Below are 24,120 nucleotides of genomic sequence, written 5' to 3'. Positions count from 1 at the left end.
GGCAGTGCCTGGTGAAGCAAGGGGAGCTTCTCCACCCCTGTCAACCCTGGCAGGGGGCATCTGTCCAGATGCTCCAGGAGGGGCAGAAAGCCAGGGAAGAGTAACGTCCAAGGCTCATGACATGTTTTGGACCAGACTGGCAAAAATTAGTAATGACAACACTAAGAGTTGGTGAGGAGGTAGAGAAACAGAGCTCCATCTATGCTGTCCGTGGGAGAGCAAATTAGTTCAATTTAGAGAGGAATTTGGCGATATTTAGTAACACTGTGGATGCATATATTCTAAGATTCAGCATTTCCAATTCTAGGAATATACCCAAAAAAAGATTCCCGCGTGCTTATAAAGAAACTGGTAAAGCCAAAAAATACTTAATGCAGCACTATCCATAATAGGGGGGAAAAAACCTTTCTGTGGTGCTTGGGGAGAGGGGCGGGTCTGTAACCCACTAACAGAAAAAACGATGAAAATTTGCAGTGTCCTTTGCACACTGTAATACTACACAGCAGTCAGAATGATCGAATGGGGGCTGCATGCATCAGTGGGGATACAGCTGCAAAAATGTAATGCCCAGAAGAAAAAAAAAAGTTTCAGAATGATGTCAATTTAGTAATTTTGAAAAAAAAAAAAAAAAAGGAAGCCACCTTATATACACGTGCCATACCTACGTGTATAGGATACATACCCAGGCAGCAAAAATAGAGAAGCCAGCGTGGCAGTGATAAACCTCGACTCCCCTGGGAGGATTGGAGGAGAAGGAGATCAAGAAATAACACGCAGAGAGCTGCGGCTGCATCTACAAAACTTTAATGCCATTAAGGAAGGAAGGGAAGCAAGATGTGTCGAGATGCGGCAAAGCTCCATGGTGGATACATAGGGCCGCGACATGATTCTCTTTGTTTTTCCCAGTATGCAGGAACTATTTTATCGTCCCCTACATTTTTTTGAAACTTGTCAAAGTAGGAAAATCAGCCCAGAGGCTGTTGTGTTAATCCAGACACTGAGGAGATAAGACTCACTAGGACTAGGGCAGCCGTAGAAGGCAGAGAAGTGGACAGGACCAAGAAATGTTTTGGAGGCAAAATGGACGATCTTGGATAGATTTGCTCTAGAAAACAGAAAGTGACCGCATGTACAGCGGGTAGAAACGGACAGTCGCTGCCCTGTCCGTGTCCTGCGGACCTTTCTGGGTGCTCCAGTTGATTTCCAGCTGCATCTCTGTGCTGATGAAGGCTCTTCCCTCTCTCCTCCCCTCTCCCACCAGAACCGCCCAAAGCTGTGCTGCCTCCAAGTGGTAGACCAGCTGTGCTAATGAGGAGTGCAGCCATCAACCCATGGGCCTCAGGAGTTGGCCGGAATCATTCTGAAACTTGTGCTTTGCACCATTTCCCGAAGCTTCCCCTAAGATTCATCTTCAGGCACCATCCGACGTGGCAGGCTTAATAGGACTCACTTTTTTTTTTTTTTTTATAATTTCTTACAGTTAATTAATTTATTTTGATAGAGAGCGCAGGCAGGGTGGGGGCAGAGAGAGAGGGAGAGAGAGAATCCCAAGCAGGCTCTGTCTGCACTGTCAGCACAGAGCCCGACGTGGGGCTGGAACCCATGAACCGTGAGATCGTGACCTGAGCCGAAATCAAGAGTCGAAGGCTTCGCCGATGGAGCCATCTGGGTGCCACGCTAGGAGACACTTGTGGGCAGTCTGCCCTCCCTCGGATCCCTTCCCCACCTCCCTATCAGTGTTAGCCCTGCTTCCCCGGTGAACCCTTTTCCACTTGTGTCCTTGCCTCGGATCTGCAGCTGGAAGAACCCGCACTACGGCAACAATCTTACTTCCAAAGCGTGCCCGCCTCCAAAGAGTGCCCACGTGCCACCAGGCACGTCACTGGCGTCCCCCTCAGTCTGTCTGACAAGAGGAAGGGGGGAAGAAGCGAAGACGGATTCCAAGGGCTGTGGGCAGGCCAGGGGGAGACACAACACATGCCAGAGAAAGCGTAGCCAAGGGGCGGAGGACACAACGGGCTGCTTGGAGATTCGCTGCCCCGGGTCTGTGCCAGCACATACGGCAGTGCCTCGTGCGGGGATTCCCGTGACCGAGTCAGCAGTGTGGCACCACCTGATTATGTGCCGTCCCGTGTCCGATGCCCCTGGGATGTCACCGATTTGCACTTCCTTCCAGCCGTGTCTGCAGAGCAGGACTGCACACTGATGGATTCTGCCTGATAGGAAATATCACCGAATGTTACTGGAGGGCGACTTCTTGACACGGCATCGAGTGACAGTCCAGTCGTGCCACAGTGACATTTCAGCAGTGAAGTAGAAAGCATTCACCTAGACGGTGATATAAGAAATGATTGCTGGGGCGCCTGGGTGGCTCGGTCGGTGGAGCATCCGACTTCGGCTCAGGTCATCATCTTGCGGGTTTGTGGGTTCGAGCCCCACGTGGGGCTCTGTGCTGACAGCTCGGAGCCTGGAGCCTGCTTCGGATTCTGGGTCTCCCTCTCTCTCTCTCTCTGCCCCTCTCCCGCTCACAATCCGTCTGTCTGTCTCTCCCTCAAAAATAAACATAAAAAAAAAGAAATGATTGCTTAAATTTGTCATTTACACAAACAAATGATAGCCCCTTAGGTATTCTCATCATGTATTATTAAACTGATAACCCCTTGCCTTTAAGTAGGGGATTTTTTTTTTTTTTTTTTTTGAAGCCCATTGCATCTGGCTACTGAGTCCATGCGACTGTTCGGAAAAGCAAAGCACTGTAGTATGACTCTTGACCTTTCTCTCGCTGCTGATTTGGAAAGAAAGATGCTTCCATTGACCTCCACCTTCTCATAAAGGTGAATGAAGACGTCCCTAGGGAAACTAACTTTGGCTTCTCAGTATCCAGTGCATTTAAACAGTGCCAGGGAGACAATGAAACACATCACTTCAAATGCCCATCAGTGAAGCAAGCTATTCCCTACTGGCTGGCACAAAAGCAGGAGACTGCGCGGATACCCGAGGCACGGGCTGTGTAAGGCGGACCGTAAAGAATGGTTCCAGTCTTTGGGGCCATCAGGAAGTGTCATCATCTGTAACAGAAACTGCAAGAGAACTACATATACAGATTTGGCATCCCTAGACATGTCCATCACAGGAGATGTTCCATCCAGAGTTGCTAATGGAACTAGGGTTTATCCCATAGCCATTCAAATGGCCTGTGGTTCCAACAGAGGTGAGCCTTATAGGACCCTGGAAAAATCTTACTGAAGGTAGAGTGGATGAGAAGTCGGGAAGGCCTGAGTTTAGACTTTAGCTTCACAACTTCACAGCTGCATGATCCCAGGGAAAGTTACTTAACCCCCCTGAGTCTTGGTTTCCCCACCAGTAAAGTCTAGGGCTGCGCAGGCTTGTTATGGTGATTAAAGAAGACAGCGTAACTTATAGTATTTTACAGTGTGTGGGGCACATAGTAAGCACTCAGGCTGCTGTTGTTACCGTCAGCGCACAAACAATAAAAAAAAATTCTGCTTAGAATTCTATGGAAAATTGTACCTACGGAAGCACGTTGTAAATTTTCTGGTGCTCTTGTGCAAAGAAAAGGAAAATGAAATTGGAGATTAGGAATTTGTCAGAATTTATCAGCACCGAGCGAGGAAAATGAGACTTTCTAGGGAGCAAGCCTTGTTTTTTAGACAATTAATCCGACTTTCCTGGCGAGAGGGAGGAATTTGTTAGGAGATCCGACTCCTGTCTTCTGAGTGTATACTCTCCAAGCGACTTCTTGTCTGTGGTTGGATCTAAGTAAAGCAGGCCAAAGGGCTGTCCCCAATGCTGAAGTCAGGGTTTTCTTCCACCAGGAAGTCATGAAATTAGCTTCTGGTTCATCTCTCCATGTCTCGTGTGTTTGGAGAGTACATCACCAGGACTCTTCTGTGAATACAAATAAAGATCAGGTTTCTGCGTGTGCAGAAATCGTGGCCAGTTGGAGGCTTGTGATGACCCCCTCCCCACCCAGGAACTGTTCCCCTGGGAATTCTTGTCTGAACGCCCCCGGCTTGTTGTTGAAGTTCAGTCGTCCATATTGAGTGCTCAGTAAGCATATGGGGAAGGACAATTGATCCTGTAGTCTTCATTCTTTGTTTTTTAACATTTATTTATTTTTGAGAGACAGAGAGAGGCAGAGTGGAAGAAGGGGAGGGGCAGAGAGAGAGGGAGACACAGAATCCGAAACAGGCTCCAGGCTCCAAGCTGTCAGCAGAGAGCCCAACACGGGGCTCGAACCCATGAACTGTGAGATCATGACCTGAGCAGAAGTCAGACACACAACCAACTGAGCCACCCAGGGGCCCTTTATGTGAGTTTTATGGAGCATTTTCAAGAGGAAGAAGTTTGTCTTTTGGTAGCCCTGGGTCACTATGCAGAGCATACCTTGCCAGTGAAAACCACACACTATCAAATATGTCTTATTTTACTCTTCACCACGACCCTGTAAAGATAATTTCTGATTCTCATCTCACAGGGAAGCAAACTGAGGTTCGGAGAAAGCCAATGACTTTCTCAAAGTCACAAAGCGGGAAAATGGGACAGACAGGATCTCAGTCTGAAGTCTGTGTTCTTTCCCCCCTACCCTGCCGTCTCTCATCTTACTACTGCCTGTGAAGCCACTGCCCCTCCAAGTACCTCTCTTGTCACAGGACAGGAGTGCCCGAGGCCTGTGCCCTGTTCATGCTGCTCCATAAAGAATTCGCCTTTTTCCTGGATTTCAGGGATTAGGGCATATTCTGTCCGTGTAGGGATCCATCCACAATGTGCCTTAAGAGGATGTAAATGGTTGTGATCACCTTCTATCAGTGATAAATCATTGTTCTCACACGTACTCGGGGAAGAGCTCCCCGTGAGTTTTAAAGTATTAATTGAGATGATCTATCTTCCAACCCTGGCTTTGAAATCTCCATCCTAGGAGAACACGAGGAGAGCCACCGTGAGAGGTGACACATGTCTGTATCCCTGGTTAGCACGTGAAACGTTCTTTCCTATAAACACCCTACTAAGCCCAGCTGATATATTTATTGTTATCCTATTAGGACAGTGACAGAACTGTGATCCTGAGATATTAGATGGTCCATAACCCACATTTCCCAGACGGTAGTCTTTGGATTATAAGCAGATTCGATCTATACGTTTGAAAACTTCTGGGTTGAATATGGTTGAACAGGTGTCTTTATCCAAAACTTCACACATCCTTTATTGTGCTGGTGGGCATGGTAACTCTCCAAGAAGGGTCTCCCAGGCCCTTTGAGCCAGAAAATTCCTGTGTGTGTCTCTTTTCAAAATGCTGACGTGGGCCTTGGACCCCCTAACTGCCCTGTAGAGCGCTGGGTTTAGGGTCTCTTAGACATTTCCAGCGTCTAAATGAACAGCTACAAATGAGCTTTTCAGCGACAACCCGTGTTCCAGGTGGTTTCCTATGATGCGGGAAATGACCTCCCAATGAGAAGGTGTACATAATGAAGTAATGAATACGCGTGTGGTACTGGGGGATCTCAGGCTAATTCTCTAAAACCAGTGGCATCACTTTGCAAAATGAGTCTTTAAAACCTCAGTGACTGGGATTTGGAAGGTCTGTCTTTGGTATTCTCTATGTGTATTGGCAGAGCAAAAGTTCTGAGGAATTTCATCAGTGAAGGAACCCATTCAACCAGACCACAGCGAGCAAAGAAGAAATTGGGCAGGGGCGCCTGGGTGGCTCAGTTGGTTACGCGTCTGACTGCGTCTCAGGTCGAAGTCTCGCGGTCTGTGAGTTCGAGCCCCATGTCAGGCTCCGTGCCCATTGCTTGGAGCCTGTTTCGGATTCCGTGCCTGCCGCTCTGTCTGACTCTCTCCCGTCCGTTGTCTGTGCCAAAAAAGTAAATAAAGGTTAAAAAAAATAAAAAAAAAGAAGAAGAAGAAACTGGGCAAATCCATACTTTTACCTTTATTATTTTATTTTATTTTATTTTTTTTTTTTTTATTTATTTTTGGGACAGAGAGAGACAGAGCATGAACGGGGGAGGGGCAGAGAGAGAGGGAGACACAGAATCGGAAACTGGCTCCAGGCTCTGAGCCATCAGCCCAGAGCCTGACGCGGGGCTCGAACTCACGGACCGCGAGATCGTGACCTGGCTGAAGTCGGACGCTTAACCGACTGCGCCACCCAGGCGCCCCTACCTTTGTTATTTTAAACTTCAGTTGTAGCCGGTGTTTTGGCTCTGGCTGGTGAGTTTCAGATTCTGTGTTCCGATGAGATCTGATGTGAGTATGCTTCGAAGGACATCCGTGTGTATCTGTGTTTACTCAGCGAACTGCCCTGGGAACGATCACTGTAACAAGCCCAGTGGGGAGGAGACCTCCGTTTCCTCCAACAGCATAGGCAGAAGACTTACAGGATTAGCCTGGCCCAGAGCAAAGGGCCACACAGTGCATAAGACACTCCAGCATCAGTCGGCAGCATCCTGCCCTTCTAGAGCTTTATTTTTGGTGATATACGCCAAGCAGGTATTTGCATTTTATTTCTGTTACTATCTTTCTCCTGTACATACAAGGGAAGAAAACCAAACTGAAGAATCTCACTGTATGGTTGTAGTTGGTCCAGATGCCCCTAAAGGGTTAAAAACACATGATGCCTTACGTTCAAATTCAGCCATACAGTATCTATGTAACATCCTTATGCCCAGAAATGTAATACGCCGAAAGCCTCACCGCTGGTGAATTTCTACTGTGTGGTCCAGGAGGGAGGTGGGTCTCTGAGAGATTGCAGACCATCCTTCTGTGGGCCATGTGAACATTCTTAGACCATTGCCTAAGCTCAGCTTTTAGTCCCTTACGTTCCCCTTAGGATTCTGGTAGAAAAAGCATTTCCCCTATGGAAGCTCATCTGATTATATTCCCCGACTCTGTTCAACTTCTGACTATGAAATAGGTCGGGGCTTCTTTGTCTCGGGGCTTACTTGGTCTACAGCAATGGTTTTGTAACTCTTAAGAACAGTGAAACCTTTTTTCCACACAAAACCTGCACAAATTATTATTGGGGCACCTGGGTGGCTCAGCTGGTTCAGTGTCCGACTCTTGGTTTCGTCTCAGGTCATGATCTCACGGTTCATGGGTCCAAGCCCTGCATTGGGCTCTTTGCTGGCCTGCTTGGGATTCTCCCTCTCTCCCCGTCTCTGCCCCTTCCCTGCTCTCTCTCTCTCTCTCTCTCAGAATAAATAAATAAACATTTTTTAAAAACTTGCACAAATTATTATTTCTATAAGCAGAAAAGGCAAGGAGCTAGTCCCATGGAAACTGGTTGGAAGATTCTAAGGCCCTGCCTGCTTATCACCTGCCACCAGCAATGCACTTTTTTGGAACCCTGGCGTTCCTTGGAATAGAATTTGAGAAACATTGTCCATTGACGAGTTTTGGGCTGCGAATCGGGAAGCTTGGGTTTCGTCCTTGCCTGAACACAGACCTCAGGTTGCAGTTGGTCAGATTATTTAAACACTTCTTCTCTATTTCCTCCTCTGTAAAACACAAGGAAATAGCGTATAGTCTCATTTTTTTTCCCGTAGGGTCATGATGTAATGGTATCCTGAAATAGTTGGCATCACAGTCACTTTTATACTTTTTCTTGTGTGTTCACATCTGTTAATTTGCATTCCTGTTAAAACACCTCTGGCACAGAAATAGGGCCACTCCTAGTAGGTACAGAACCTCTTAGGAAAAATTTCAAATGCTATCCAGAAATTCAAGCTTCTGAAGACCTGAGTTACCCACAAGGCAGGTAGTCACGGTGATAACGGTAACACGGTGGGTGTATTTGGCAGACGCCATTCATTGACACAAAGGGGCTACTGGATTCGCACCCCCTTCCTGCATGGATCCACTGTGGAACCACAGTGGACCAATCCCTTTGGAATCTAATTCCTCTCCATGTGCTGCCCGTGGCCTGATTCCTACACCCTGGCTCCAGAAGTGAGCCTGTGACCCAGGCCTGGCCAGTCAAAGCTGTCTCCTGGGACTTTGGCTGGAACTGTTGTGAAGGAGGGACTTTCTCTCTCTCGGAGAAGGCAGGCACTAAAAAGCCACATAAGCCAGAAACTGGCCACACCAGCCTTGTCTGCACAGGAAGAGCCCCTGCCTGAGAATGAAGGCAACCATGGCAACAGCCAAAGAACCCAGAGTAGATGGGCAAGCTGGACTGCTGGGCACATACGTTGAGCACCTAGATACAGAGGTGCCTGAAGGCAACACTTCTATGACCTGACACAACAAAATCCAACCTTTTGCTTGAGCTAGTTTGAGTTGGCTTTCTGACAGAATCGAAAGGGGCCCAACTAACGTGACCACCTTGGGCAAGCTGCCTAAACTCTCTAAATCTCAACCGTCTTTGCTAGGGAATGAGGGTCCACACATCACAGAGTGTGTAATGGCACCAGGATTACGCTCCACAGAGAGGACCCTCAAGATTATTAAAGTCCATATACCTTGTTTCATTCCATCCCCTCCGTGGCAGAGCTCAGAAGGTGAATTACTTCATTTTGCAGATCAGATGGCTGTGACAGAGAGAAATTAGGCCCTTCATTGCGAGTCTGTGGCAAATAAGAGGGTTGGGATTTAAGCGCAGGTCTGAGGTCATGGTCCAGGCCCTTTTCACCAAGATACGCTGCTCCCCACCAAGCGAGCCCCCTTGCCTGCAAGACGAAGTTCACCCACACTGCTCACAGCCACCACAGCACATCCTGTTGAGGACCATTCGCATGGACGCAGACTTAAAGGGTGCCCTCTGGAATTGTGCAGTGCACAACTTGCCCTATACATGATGGTCCCAAAAGTCACAGACACACAGGAGACCTTGTAAGGGCAAACACCAGGGAGATATTCAAGATGTTTATATTGCGAAGGACCCCTTTGCTCATCTAAACCATTCTCCCAACACCTCCAAGCCACTCTCATTTCTTACGTCTTTGGCCCAGCCTCCAGGTGGTCCTGCTAAAGACTCCTCAGCTGCTTTGCCCGAGGAAAGAAGGACCAGATAGATTTCCGGGTCCCTGTTGCTTGCTGAGCCACTGCCAACCTGATCTCTGGATTGACAAATATGCTTTGGTTTAATATAAGCCCTTCTTACATTAGCTTTGGATTTTGGGCATTCTCCAGCAGGTTGGAAAGTTCTGTTAGGAGCACATCATGAAAAACCGTGTCACTTTAACAAAACGGAGTTCCCTCTGGCCCTTGAAGATATCTGACCAGGTGGGTTTTGGGGACTGACTGAAGGTGCCCTGTTCAGACCTGAAGCGGGACAAAAGGGGTCATTCCTGTGTCCATGACTTCACCGAAGGCCAGCCTGAACCCAGATGGACAAGGGTTGGCCACGACAGGCCCGTGTTCTCCCCCGGCATTTGAATGCTTATCTTTGGGGTCAGGCTACAGGAAATGGAGCCTGCCCCGACGTCTTCCAAAGCCGCAGGAAGCTCCTGCCATAGCTGAGGGCATCCAGAAAACTGGGTAGTCTTCTTCATCTCCCGAGTGAGAGCTCCAGCCGTGGTATTCCCTTGCTTCTCCGGGAGCCAGCTTACCAAGAAGGAGGTTCTTGGTGAACTCAAGAGTTGCCATGACATCTTCACCCCACAGAGTCCCAGGAAAGGCCCTGCCATGACATCATAAGCCCTAGCTGGGGTGCTGGGGACCAGAGTCAAATCTCTAAAGGATAAAAACAACAGTGCAATAACACTGGGACATCTCTCAAGCCCTGGGGACCCAACCTTGAACCGGATGGTCCACATTCACTATCTACTTTGGTCCTTGCAATGGCCCTGGTGAGGGAGGCATTATGGGCCCCATTTTATAGGTGATGAAACTGAGACTCAGAGATGTTGCATGGTCTGTCCCAGGCCACCCAGCTAGTCGGTGGCAGAGCTGGGATTCGGACCTAAGTCTGTCTGATTCCACGCCCTTGACTAACACCCTATACTGCACCCCTCTTACCCATCCCATCTTTTAAATTTCAGCTTAAGTGCGAGATTGTTTTGAACAGGGTGGCCTCTCAGCTCCCTCAGACTAAAAGTCTGTACAGCCTCATGACCTCCCTGACCTCCTCTCCCTTCCTCTCACCCCTGCCCACTCTGTTTTGGCCACATGGGGCTCCTGGCCCTTCCCCAAACACCAAGCATCTTCAGGACTCTGCTCCAGTGTCATGTATCAGAAAGGTCTACCCTGACAACTGTCTACAACAGCAAGTCTTTATCCTTTATCCCCTCTACCTTGACTCTGCGACATTCACCCAGTGTATTTTCCTGCATGGTATACATCACCCCAGGACTTACCCATTTTTGGTTTGTTGTCTGTCTCCTCCCCTCAACCCCACTTGATGGTCCACTTCTATGAGGGAAGGGACTTTTTCTGACCACCTCACAACTATGTGCCCAGAATCTGGCAAATGAGCAAATGAGTAGGGGGCTGAGACACCAGGCTGACCCAGCTGTGGTTCGCCCTTTTCCATGGGGGACATCAGTGGTGTGTGACTACTCAAGAATCAGCCATTTGACCAACCGGAAAGAGGAGTCACAGATAGAAAAGCATTCAATACATGTGTGGATGTGTTGGGTATGTGATCAATATATTTGTCAGTGTAAGTCCAAGGTGTAGTCCATACAGAATTGATGGTCACTGTGGATTTGCACTGTTGTTCCAATTTAGGGAGAACGTGGTTGCTGGGTGTTTGCTGCCCGCACACAAGTCCAGGCTCATGTCAAGGCAAAATTTTGCAGGTTTCTTCATCCCGCAGTTGTGTTCAAGTTTCTAGGTCTTTGTTAATATAAATTATTACACAGATTCATAGTGGATCACCTGTAAATGAACTTCAGACGATGTTCTTCCTAATGTGTTCTACTGCGATGGACTGCAGCTCAGGCTCTTCAGAATGGATTCCAGAACATTCCAGAACATTCCATGACTCTTTGAGGTGCTAGCTCAGGAGTTCAGATTAATAAATGAGCTCAGAAAGGCCCATGCATTCAGTTGAGGGAGCACATATGGTAGCTTGGGTGCTTATACACGTCCTGTGGGGCATGTCACCCCCCCCCCAATTCAAATGTCCTTGCAAATCAGAAACTTTAAGGCTTTCTAAAATGTCCTTGTAAGTTCTGACATTAAAAAAAAAGTGTGGAGAAATAGCTACATCCAATCAGATCAAACCAGAATTCAGTACCAACAATTCATTATGTTGAGCTCAAATTTAACTCCATACAGATATTTTTTTCTAAATTCTGCAAAGCCTTTAAATTGGTTATACATACATGCCAATATTTCTTCCTTCTGGACAAGAGCAGAAATACTGGACCCAGGCCCAAGCCACCCCTCTTCCTTTCCATGGTGTGGCCAGAATAGCTTCAGGAAGTATCTAAATATTGAGGTCTGTACTGGTACTTAGAATTCATGATGGCTTCTATTCTCCGATAACAAGAATCTTCCAGCAAAGCTCTAGAAAATTGGAGTTTAAGTTATGAACAGAATGGAGACGATGGACACTCCTAAGAACAGCCATGTGAAATCCCATCGGCATCTCCAAGGAATGGGTCTCCGCACGGCCCTCCTGGGTCTCTGCACTCTGTTCACACAAAGGGCATTCTTGTCAGTGAGGGCGTCATTGGCAGAAACGTTCTAATGCTGCAGTTATGTTCTGCTCCCTAACCTCTTGTTCCAGTTGAGTACAAAGTGGTGAGTCTTCAAAGTCCTGCTGAACCATCAACTGGCTGTCGGACCCTCAGTCACTTCACTTCTCTGGAACCTTGGTTTGCTCATCAATGAAAAGAGGGGTCGGACCTCTTCTCCCAAGGACTCGGGAGGTGGCTTAGTTGGGATTTCAGGGAAGGTACCTACTGTGAATAACAGAAGGTGTTCACTAAAGGGTAGTGCCTTTCCCTTTCCAAAATTAATAGAGATCATAGAAATGGCAATGCCACCATAATAACAAATGCGAACAGTTGTGTCCCATTTAGGGAGTTATGGGCTTTCGATCATTGGACTGAGAGCCTTATCTCAGGTCATTCCCACCACAGCCACCTGTGATGGAGTTGATGTTACCAGGAGCAGCATCATTGCTGTTGTCCAAATGAGATCACTACGCTTGGAGGGTTGAACTGATCTCCCAGGTTCCCACAGCTAACAGAGCTAGGACACAAACCCGTTTCACCAGGAGTAAAAGCCAAATATGTTGTGAGGCCCACAGGTCCTCCATGGTCCTGCTTTGCCTTATCTCCTCCTCAACCTCCACTCCCATATCTCCTGATCACTCAGTTTTAACCACATTTGTTTGGCTGGTCCTCCCACAGACCAGGCAGTTTCAGTTTCCTGCGTCAGGGCCTTTGCACGGACCATTCCCTCTATCTGGAACACTTTCTCCCAAGTGAGCACATGTCTGACTTCAAGAATGTGCTCAAATGTCATCTTCTCGGAGAAACTTATCATGACTTCCCTATTTAAAATTGTAACACCTTTTGCCGCCACAACCTCTGCCCTGTGACCTCTCAAACTCTGTCACCTGGCCAATTTTTGTTTTCCTTTTGCTTTTATCATCTTCTATCCTATTATAGAATTAAATTATTTATATGTTGATTGCTTTGTGTTGGGCTCTGCCAGACACGAAGTTCATCCAGAGGAAGGATCTTTGATTCCCTGATGTATCCCCTTGCATCTAGAATAGCCCCTGATGGATTATAGCCAGGGAAGACTCATTGAAAGAACAAATTAGCCAGTGAATGATAGGGCTGTCAGGGTCTTAATTATACCACCCCACCTCTGTGCGCAGCCGGTGCTGACATCATTCATTCGTGATGTGACATTTGGCCACACAGAGGTTGAGTCAGCAAATAGTCTCTATCCTCTTGGTGGCCAGCATCATGGAGGGTATCTGAGAGGCAGGTGGAGGGGACAGCCACTGCTCTCTGCTCATAGTTAGGCTGGGGAGATGAGACACACAACTGAGACAGAGGATAGCACGTTCTGTTCACTTGTGGGTTGTGGGAGACCGGCTCCAATTCCTAAAGGGCCCCTCAGCATGTGCTGGGCACAGGCAGCCTTGTTGGGAAGGGACTCCCAGAGAGGACAGAAATCGAGCTGGGTCTTTAAAGGACTGGAATTGGTGGAAAGGAGAGAGGACAAAGCCCTCCTTTTTTGGGCAAAGCCGCAGAGGCTGGAATGGGCAGACATACATGATGCTTATCCTCCCCGTGCTCGGATCTCGGCTTCAAATGCCCCCTTCTTAGGGAAGCCCCCCTGACCCTACAGCCTTAGTCAAGCGCTGCAGTTACACAACCAGAAAATTATGCTCCTTTTCTTCAGGGGTCTTACACAGTTTGTAATTATAAATGTTCGATAAATATTCATTGAGTGATGGAATGAATACGTGAACGAATGGGTGAACGATTGAATGAGTACATTGAAGAAGAAAGCGTATAAAGACAGGCCAGCACAGCTGGATCAGGCGGTGATTTTGAGAGTGCGGTAGAGAGAAGCTCTCTGCCCACAGCACTCACCTGGCGCACTGGCCGTGGCGATAGCTTCTCATTCAACCCTGAGAGTAGCCATCGGAGATGGGCATTTTGGGGTCTGTCTTACAAAAGGTGAAACTCGTTGACTTATCCAAAACCAAACTTAACAAGCTTTCTTAGCTTGTGTATTGTATATATTGTCAGTAGTGATGGAGGCGACATCTGTACTCAAGCCTCGGGACATTCCACGCCCCTGCTTGGAGGGCAGGTAGGGACAGTGTGGCAGACGACGGGAGACTCAAACGCTGGCGTGCAGAGGAAGGTCACCCAGAACCATGCTGAAATCAAAGACTGTAACTCTCACCCCACATCCTCAACCCTGGACTTTGCGTGAGCCTCACAGCAGTGGGGAGGGTGGGGGAGCAGGAGACACACCCCTGTGACTTCGCAGGCAAACAGCATTTTCTCGTCACTGTTGGCAATGTGACGGGACTGCCAAAAGTACATGAAACCAACTACGTAAATTGTGAGATGTACAGCACAGTTCGATTCTGCTGCCCGGAGAAACTGCAGTTTTTTGTTGTTGTTTTTTTTTCACCAAGACAGAAGAGAAAAGCTAGGAGCTCCCTGATACAACTCCATGTGTGTCGGTACCCTAATCACACCAGTCTCTCAGGCTGGATGCTGTTCACCCAGACACGCAAACATGTCTGGTCCTGGCAGCACCCCCCTCGGCCTCCCCTGCCAGCACACACACATATAGGGCTCCTGCTGAGGGCTTGGGTGCACCTTCCTGTGACTCTTTGATACACCGTTGTGATTGGTTGTGGTTTCTTTCCAGGTAACTGTGTGTGTGTGTGTGTGTGTGTGTGTGTGTGTGTACACACATATACATAACACAGATGCACACACACATATATACATGCATTCACACATGCACACACATATGCATGTATTCACACATGCATGCACACACATATATACATGCGTCCATGCATACACATGCGTTCACATACGCATGCACACGCATACATATATACATGCGTTCACACATGCACACACATACATATACATGCATTCACACATGCATGCACACGCAGACATATATACACGTGTTCACACATGCATGCACATACATATGTATGCATTCACACATGTACACACACATACATAGATACATGCATTCACACATGCACATACATTCATATATATGCGTTCACACATGCACACACACATACATAGATACATGCATTCACACACATACATGCATTCACACATGTATGCCCACACATACATATATACGTACACTTACATATACACACGTGCACATGTATACACACATACATTCACACATACACACACATGTGCACACATATGTGCACACACACATATACATACACTCATATACATATACATACATACATACATATTCGTACACGTGCATGCTCACATACACGTGTACCCACATGCAAATGTATACATGCACAACACACACGTGCACTCACATGTATACACACATACATATACTCACATGTGCATACACACATGCTTACATACACATATACACGTGCCCACATGTGCACATACATGCACACACACAGACATACACACACACAGACACAAAGTCTCTGTTCTCCCTGAACTTCACAACACTCCTCCCCTAGCCCTAATTGTTTATTTTTAATGCTGATTTTTGTGGAGGTAGAATTCACTTAGACTGCACAGGTCCCACCGCACAGTTCAGTGAGCCTTGAGCACATGTACATCTGCGGGACCCTTCCCCCCAGTCACGATCTGGAACATTTCCACCTTCCCAGAAAGTTCCTTCAGGCTCCTTTCCAGTCAGTAGCCATCCTCCACAGGGCCCATCCCCTTTCTGATTTTTGTCATCATAGATTAGTTTTGCCTTAACCTAGAAACTCATTTAAAAACAGAGGATACAGTTTTAGTGCCCAGTCTCTTCCATTCAGCAAAATATTTTTTGAGATTCATCCATGCAGTTTCTGTTATATGGAGTTGGCAGTTATAGACTAAATGTCTGTCTCCCCAGAATTCACATGCTGAGGCCCTCACCCCTCCCACCCCCCTCACTCCCAGACCCCAGACGATATTTGGAGGTGGGGTCTTTGATTAGGGTTAGATGAGGTCATGAGGGTGGGGCCCCCGTGATGGGATTAGTGCCCTCGTAAGAAGAAACCAGAGATCTCTCTCTCTCTTCACACACGCACACAAGGAGGACACAGCAAGAAGGTGGCCATCTGCAAGCCAGAGAGAGAGACCTCACTGAACCCGGCCCTGCCTGGCACCCTGATCTCGGACTCCCAGTCTCCAGAACTGTGGCCATGGCAAATGCCAGAAGGAAGATAAACACCCCAGCTTCCTTGACACTGCAGAGGGACAGCTCAGAGGTGTGACACGTGTCTCCCAGGGTCTCCCTGGCCTATAGTGACATCCCGTTCCTCAGTAGACTTTCTCCTGGCTTCCTCCCCTCCCCTTCCCTGCTTCCGCATCTTCTAACACTTCTTGCTGGGCTCCAGATCCCGGCCGTCGGGGCTGCTGTGGAGCACATGGCCTAAGGTCGCAGCTAAGAGCCCCCCCTTTAATCTTTGCCTTTCTGCAAGCGCTTTAACCTCGGCTGCCTCATCTTAGAATGGTGGCAGGGCCTAAAAACGATGGGACGTTGGGCCCGCAGCCACCGAGTCACATGCTCCACACAAATTTCCTCATTTCACATGAGCCAAATATTATTGTGATCCCCATGTTACGAATGAGGGAGCTAATGCACAAATACACGTACTGAGATGTCCTACCTAGAGTCGCTTGGGCACTAAGTAGTGGAACCGAGGTTAAATCAGACGGTGATGATGATGGTGGCAGTGGTGAGGGGCTGGGGGAGGCTGGCAGTTGGAGGGGGCTTTCTTTGTGCCCAGTACTTACACGTTTAGATCATAAACCGGCCCTGAGAGGTGGGTACTATTATTAGACCCCTTTTACCGGGAGGACGATCAAAGCCCTAGGATGTTAACTCACTTGCCTAGGGTTGCACACCTGGTCAGGGGAGGAAGCAGGGTTTAACTCAGGTGCGTCTGATCCCAGAGTCTATCTGTCGCCCAAGACGCCGTGCGGAGACATCGCCGGCATACCCAGCTGTTTCTAATTTGGTTTGATCATCATCATTTTTCAGCGCCATTTCCCTGCCTGACGCTTTACCTTCCTTCACCAACTACCCTGAATCAAGACCTTTTGTCCTCCGGGGGAATTTGATAAAAAGTGGGTTTCATTCTCCTCCTCCGTGTAGCAGGTTCTGAAAACACTCGTGTTCCCTTGGTGCGTCCCAGTTAGAGCTCGCATGGAAATTCGGTGAGTCAGAGAGCCATGTGTCTCTTCTAGATAAAACCATGTCAGCTTATGATCTGAGAATCACTCCCCCCATTGCTCAAAGGCACCCCACGCGCAGCCCGCAGCCCGCGGCCCGCGGGCTCGAGCCTGCTGCCAGTCTGTTACGGCTCCTTAACTCATAAGACCGCAGCATATTTACAGTGATGAGGATAATTTTCAGAACAAAGCCAGTGAAATGTGCCTGTTTAAAGGCCTCGGCTTCCCTTGAAAGTCCTCGCCAAGGCCAGTGAGCAATTTTGAGCAATCATGGCAAAGGATGCTTTCTGCCAGACGAGGAGAGTCCGGGAGACCTGCATCTTTCTTCTCTCTTCCTCACCTCGCCTCTGGCCGTCAGAAACAAGGCATTGTACAAATAATTGTCCAGTTTTTTCCAACGTGATCAATTGGATGTAATTTTTTTTTTTTTAAAGAAAGCAGAGGAGGGGGCAATGCCAAACAGCCGCTCTCTTCTCCCCCCACCCCTGCCCTGCCTCCCAGGGTCTGTACCGGTGAAGCACCTGCCTTGAGCTCAGTGCCCTGCAGCCCCCACCCCCAAGGCTGGCCATGAGAAGCCAGGGATGCTTGTCCTGCTGAGAGATGTGTGCAGGAGGCTCGCGACTGGTCCAGCTTTCAAAGGCGAGCTCCATACCTTCTCCCTGTATAGTCCTACCGGGCTATTTAAGAGAAGTCAAAGGGGGCAGCATTTGAAGTGACAGCAGAAAGGAAGGGGAGGGAGAGAGGAGGAGGAGACCTACGGGGGGGGGGGGCACTGCTGTCACCTCCAGACGTGGGATGACAAGTTCCCATTGTCTCTCGCATCCCCCGAAAGATGGTGGCATGACTGTAGTCCTGAAATCAACAAGTGAGCTCTTAGCCCACATTCCCTCCCGTTTTTTTGTTGCTCTTTTCATTCCCTCCCCGCCCCACCACCACTCCGTTAAACTCTCAGAGAAGTGGAAAAGTCCATGGTTTTCTGAGGCTGAGAAAAAAAGAAATGGAGAAACACAGTGCACCCTGCTTCTCGGCGTTTATCCTTCGCGGACGCTTTTGATTACGGTCCTACGGGCACACTCTTCGGTGGATTTAGTCCGTAGAGATACTCGCCGAGTGCCCGCCACGGGCCAGCCTCTGTTTCCTATGCAGAACAGAACTCGGTGGGCAAAACTGAGCCAGACAAAATCCCTGCCTTCGGGGGGGCTGACCTCCTAGTAAGGGGCGGGAGTCAATAAATAAATAAAGATGTCTAGTGTGCCAGATGGATGGAGCGAAGTCGTACGCAGAAAGATGATGCAGAGAAAGGGGTACCGGGGAGTGAGGGGTGGTCGGGAAAGATGCTGGAGGAGGAGAGGAAGTAAACCAGGAGGATCCCAGGTGGAGGAAACAGCCCGTGCAGAGACCCCATGGCAGGGCAGCCCGGTGTTTGAGGAACTGTGTGGAGGCCGGTGTGTGGCTGGAGCACAATTCAGGGCATATTAGGAGGTCAGAGGAGGGAAGTGAAAGTGTTGGGGGAGCCAGTCATGTAGGGCTTTGCCCCTGAAAGGACTGCAGCTTTTCCCCTGCGTAGATAGTCTCTTAACCTGGTGCGATGACTGATAATTGTAATAGGAGTCCAGCCTGGTCCGTGACAGGCCTGCTGAAAACCTTCCAAATCTCTCCACAGATGGTAGGATAAAGTAGAAGGTTCCTCGCCCCGTGAAGATTTCCTCTAGTCCCCGCTGGTCCCCCAGCGGGGGGACCATCAGTGCTGGCAAGTAAGCCGTCAGTGCCGGCAAGCCCTCTCCTCTCTCCTCCTGGGTCTCCGTCGCCACTCCCTTGGTAAACCCGCCCAGTCCTGGCCCTCTATTGCCATCCGTGTCCTGGCAAACGTATACATCTAGTCTAGAATGTGCTCCTGAACTCCATACACCCGATTGGGAGGCCTCGCAAACTCCAAACATCCAAAACCAAGCTCCTGACTTCCCTCCCCATCCGAGCCTGCTCTGTCCCACAGGCTTCCCCCTCTCAGAAGATGGCATCCTGGTTCTTCTGGCATGCAGGCGTTGGCCTTGACCCCTCTCTTTTCCTTTCATACCCCGTATCCAATCTGTCAGTTCGTTTTGTTGGCTGTGCATTCAAAATATTGAGTCTCCGGCCACTGCTCCCCACATCCTCTGCTGCTGCCCTGAGCCGAGCCACCACTTGCCCCCGTCGCCTCAACAGCCTCCTACCTGAGCTCCCCGTCTCTACCCACCTAGGCTGTGTCCTCAGCATAGAAGCCAGAACACCCCTCCTCTGCTCGAACCCTGCACGGCTGCCCACCCCACTCCGAGCACAAGCGAAAGTCTTCAGCCGTGCTGGCCACTCACAACTTTCTGCCGTGATGGGCATGTTCTGTATCTATAAGGTCCAGTATGTTAGCCACTGGCCACATGTGACTTTGGAGCATGTGAAGTGTGGCCAGTGAGACTGAGGAGCTATAGTATAAAGTTTATTTCATTTTTTCAAAACATGTTTTATTTTATTTTTGGGACAGAGAGACAGAGACAGAGAGAAAGCACAAGTGAGGAAGGGGCAGAGAGAGAGGGGGGGAGACACAGAATCTGAAGCAGGCTCCAGGCTCTGAGCTGTCAGCACAGAGCCCGATGCGGGGCTCGAACTCACGGACTGTGAGATCATGACCTGAGCCAAAGTCAGACGCTTAATCGACTGAGCCAAGGTGCCCTCACATTTCCTTTTAATTTACTTAAATTTAAATAGTCACATGTTCCTTGTGGCTGCGATGCTGGGTAGTGAAGACTTACAAGGCCCAATGCCTTTGACCTGTTCTCCTATCGCCGGCCCCCCACACCCACCCCATTCCAGCTACTTTGACCTCTTACTGTGTGCTCCTCAAAAGCTCCAGGCTCAGTGCTGCTGTCTTCCCTGTCCCTTCTGCCTGGAGGGTCCTTCCTGGATATCGGCAGTGTTAGTACCTACATTCTGCCCTCACCCACATCTACTCCCAATCTCCCTTGCCTTACTCTTTCTCTGCTTTTTCATATCCACGGTACTTCTCACCTCTCAGCAGGTTGCATAATTTATTCATTGGCTCTATTGTTTTAGATCCGTTCCCCCTGTTCCCCCAGGATGGAGATCTTTATCTCCCTAGTCCACTTCTGGGTCTCCAGCACCTTGAAGAATTCTGGCACACAGCAGGTGCCTAATAAATGCTTGTTCAAAGACCTAAGCCAGCGAGGTCTGGCCCACTCTCTGCCGTGGCTCTCTTTGAACATGCTTATGTTTGTCTCTTCTCCCTGGGATGCCATCAGCCACCTGTCCAACCACACCCATCCCTCATTCAGCAAATAATCAGAGAGTCTCCTTTTTGCCAGGCACGGCGATAGGTGCTGGGGACACAGCAGTGAGCGGGCAGGCAAGAATCCCTGCCCTCAGGGAGCTGACATTGGCTTCAGAAGACAGACAGTGAACAGGCAAATGAAAAGAGCGTGTAGTGGGGCTAGAAGGTCAGAGGGCCGTGAGACGGAGAACACGGTGGGCGGGCCGAATCGGCAGAATGAGGACAAGGAAGGCCTGTCTGAAGGAGGAGAAGGGCCCAGCTACACAGAAGCCAGGGGAGAGTACGCCATGAAGAGGGAAAACTAGAACGAATGGAAAGAGCAGGTGTTGAGGGCCCCGCGGGGAGAAGGAGTGAGGCTCTAAGACACGTGGGGATGTGGGGTGTGATGAGCCAGATTCCACACTGAGGTTGACAGAGCCTCGATCAGGCAGGGCCTGCCGGGCCTGGAGCCAATTGTACTTCTTCTCGAGTCCCTGAAGCTGGCTCCAGTCTCCTTGCCTGCGCTCTGAGAATATTCATTGCTGAGGGGGGCCTGGGTGGTTCCGTCGGTTGAGCATCAGACTCTCGATTTGGGCTCAGGTCACGATCTCACGGTTCCTGAGATCGAGCCCTGAGTTGGCTCAGGTCACGATCTCACAGTCTGTGAGATCGAGCCCTATGTGGGGCTCTGCACTGACAGTGTGGAGCCTGCTTGGGATTCTCGCTGTCTCTGTCCCTCTGCCCCTCGCCTGCTCACGCTTGCTTTCTCTCTCTCTCTCTCTCAAAATAAATGAATATTTTATAAACAATGCAGACTCCAGAGTTGATTGGGGCTTAGGATTCTGCCTTTTTAAGAAACATACTAGGTGATTCTTGTGCAGCTGGTCTATTGGCCATTCTTGGCAAGACTTGGCACTGTCCAGTCCATGGCCAATGTCCAGATCTATCCAGTAGATCTGGGCATTTGCTGACTTCCATTCAAATGGCCGAGGACACCAAATACAATTCAAGGGTCAGGACAGGAAATTGACTTTTCGCTTAAAAACAAATCTGTTTATTTTTAACAGCACTGGGTGGCTCAGTCAGTTGAGTGTCCAACTTCGGCTCGGGTCACGGTCTCATGGTTCATGAGTTTGGGTCCGGCATTGGGCTGGAGTTTGGAGCCTAGAGCCTGCTTTGGATTCTGTGCCCCGCCCCCCCCCCCCCCCCACTTCTCTCTCTCTCTCTCTCTCTCTCTCTCTCAAAAATAAGTAAAAACATTTAAAATTTTGAAAAGGAAATCTGTTACGGTGTCGTAACTACCTGGCTTCCCTGATGAGCCTCTGGGGAAAAAAAAAATGCACATCATGACATTACCTTGACTTTGAAAGCCCAGCTTGGCATGAGGGTGATATTCTCTGTGATGGAGACTCCCCCACTCCTCCCACCATGAATCACCTGAGTGAGGCCTCCAGTTCTCCGTGACTGTGAGAGGAGACGCAGAACTTTCTACTGACAGCCTGAGATGGCTTTGGCAGAGAGAAATTCTCTCCCGTGGGCCTGAAGTGCTGGGCGTGTTCTGCCTTCTCCTCACTTCCCACACTGGATTGTCAATTGCTATTCATGCGTCTGTCTCCTGTGTTCGGCTAATAGCTCCTCCGGCAGGAGCCCCACCCTCCCTCATCCAGAACCTCTGAGGCCTGATTCTGTGTAGGACACTTAGCAGGTGCTAAAAAGATCGTATGGAAGGACTACTTCAGACACCCTCACAACCGGCTACGTACTTTGCAGGGCCCGGCGCAAAGTGAAAATGTAGGGCCCCTGCTTCTGACATTGTTAAGAATTCCAGGACGACGGTAGCAGAGCATTAAGCCAAGCTTGGGGCTCTCCTGCACGCCAGGACTGTGGGTCGACATGGGCCGCGCAGCCGTGAATGGGCCCTGGTCTCCATCGATGTTCTGGGAGCTCCCTAGGTCACCTGTACTTATGAAGGTGGGGGCCCCAGCACTAGAACTGTGATAGCATAAAAGCCGTTGCCTTTGAGGCAAAGAGTAGTCCAAAGGAGGTTCTTGAGGACTGGCCTCCACCTTCCTCTTTCTTGTACCGTCTTGCCGAACTACCCACGGGCCCCAGAGGCCCAGTATCCATCTTACTTGGGGCAAAGGAGCCCATTGGGTTGTCACGGTCTGTTTGGTTCTCTGTGCCCTTGATGGACTGAGAGATCTTGGGGCACCAGGATCAGGCCTGTGAATCCCCAGGGACGCGAACAGGACCCTGGAACATTTTCAGCACTTAATTCATGTTTGTTTAAATGACTGGAGGATAAATTAATAAACCCAGATGGCAATGTTGGCTTCTTATGGCTTGTGATAGGATTTTTCAGACTCTCTTCTGAATTAATTTTTCATGAAAACACGAATAGTTCTATTTATATATTTATGTTTATATTATTGTTATTATTTTAATTTAAATTCAAGGTGGTTAACGTAGAGTGTAGTTTTGGTTTCGGGAGTAGAATTCAGTGATTCATCACTTGTATAGAACACCCAGTGCTCAGCCCAACAAGTGTCCTCCTTCATACCCATCACCCACCCATCTCCCCTCCAGCCACCTCAGTTCTCTGCATTTAAGAGTCTCTTATGGTTTGCCTCCCTCTCTGTTTTTATCTTATTTTTTCCTTCCCTTCCCCTATGTTCATCTTTTCTGTTTCTTAAATTCCACATAGGAGTAAAATCATACGATATTTACCTTTCTCTGGCTTATCTCGCTTAGCATAATACCTTCCAGTTCCATCCACCTAGTTGCAAATGGCAAGATGTCATTCTTTCTGATCGCCGAGTAATATTCCATTGTGTATATACCACATCTTCTTTATCCATTCATCCATCAATGAACATTTGGGCTCTTTTCATAATTCTGTACCTCTATCTCTCTGTCTCTCTATCTCTTTATCTCTCTCTATCTCTATCTCTATCCATATCTATATAAACTAAAGCCATGTTGAACCCCTATTAGCATACTCCACAACCTTACCTTCAACTTGTGGTTCTGGAAATTTAAGTAGCTTCATCTGAGAACTTGTTAGAAATGCAGACTTTCAAATTTTCTCAGGCCCAACCCCAAACCTGCTAAATCAGGAGCTCTGGGGGTGGTGCCCAGAGATCTGTGTTTGAACAAGTGCTCCAGATGATTTAGTGCCCCTCATCTGAGAGTACTGGTGTTCTAAGGAACAGTTTGGAAAGCTGTGATTTCATGGAACTTTCTCCCAGATGCATTTGGATTTTAACACAAATTAATTGTTGGCAGCTGCAGCCTTAAAAGTCTCAAAGGATTAAATTTTGTTATGTAATTTTACATCGTGAGTCAAAATCCCATAAGGCTGGGTCTTGATATGGGTATTTATTGGGCTCAGCAAATGGGACATTTAGTTGAGAATAGGAGAGGAAAAATGAATGCTCATATTAAGTGTATGGGTTTTTTAAAGTTTATTTATCTTGAGAGAGAGAGAGAGAGAGAGAGAGAACATGCTGATGAGGAGTGTGTGTGGGGGGGTGCGGACAGAGTATCCAAAGCGGACTTCATGCAGACAGCAGAGAGCCAAACACAGGGCTCGAACTCAAGACCCATAAGATCATGACCTGAGCCAAAGTTGGACAGCCACCAGGCACCCCTAGTGTATGTTTTTTTAACCACACAAAAAAGGACTATTTGTTGATGCAAAGCTAGAAGGTGAGTTAGGAGGAGAGACATATGTGGTAAAAGGGATGCTGAATCAGTAGCTAGAAGATCTATAAGATATATGACCTTGCAGAAGTCAGTTAAACTCTGTGCTCCTTAATTTCTTCACCTGAAAAATGGAGATAATACCCAGGGTTGTCATGTATGGTTGGGCATGTCGTACACTGCACAAGAGGATCTGGCTGAGGGGCAAGTGGGAGCAGATGCCCAGCTGAGCTAGGCTTTGCCTCCACTCCCAGAGGAAGG

The 24,120-nt window shown here is 48.6% G+C and overlaps 1 protein-coding gene and 1 long non-coding RNA gene across 4 annotated transcripts in view; one reads left to right on the top strand and one right to left on the bottom strand.

The window, feature by feature from the left end:
• KAZN (kazrin, periplakin interacting protein) overlaps positions 1-24,120 on the top strand; it is a 1,084,458-nt gene that overhangs the window by 462,149 nt on the left and 598,189 nt on the right. The gene's annotated exons all lie outside the window — the stretch shown is intronic.
• Positions 6,358-10,926, bottom strand: LOC131492687 (uncharacterized). The gene is made up of 3 exons (XR_009252239.1): positions 10,843-10,926; positions 8,484-8,588; positions 6,358-6,616 (listed from the first exon to the last, which is right to left on the bottom strand). It is a non-coding gene; the product is annotated as an uncharacterized LOC131492687 (long non-coding RNA).

The sequence above is a fragment of the Neofelis nebulosa genome, chromosome 2 (assembly GCF_028018385.1).
Source record: "Neofelis nebulosa isolate mNeoNeb1 chromosome 2, mNeoNeb1.pri, whole genome shotgun sequence".
In the NCBI taxonomy this organism is placed as follows: domain Eukaryota; kingdom Metazoa; phylum Chordata; class Mammalia; order Carnivora; family Felidae; genus Neofelis; species Neofelis nebulosa.
The sequence above is the reverse complement of the archived record's forward strand: the minus strand, read 5'-3'. Positions and strand labels throughout refer to the sequence as shown.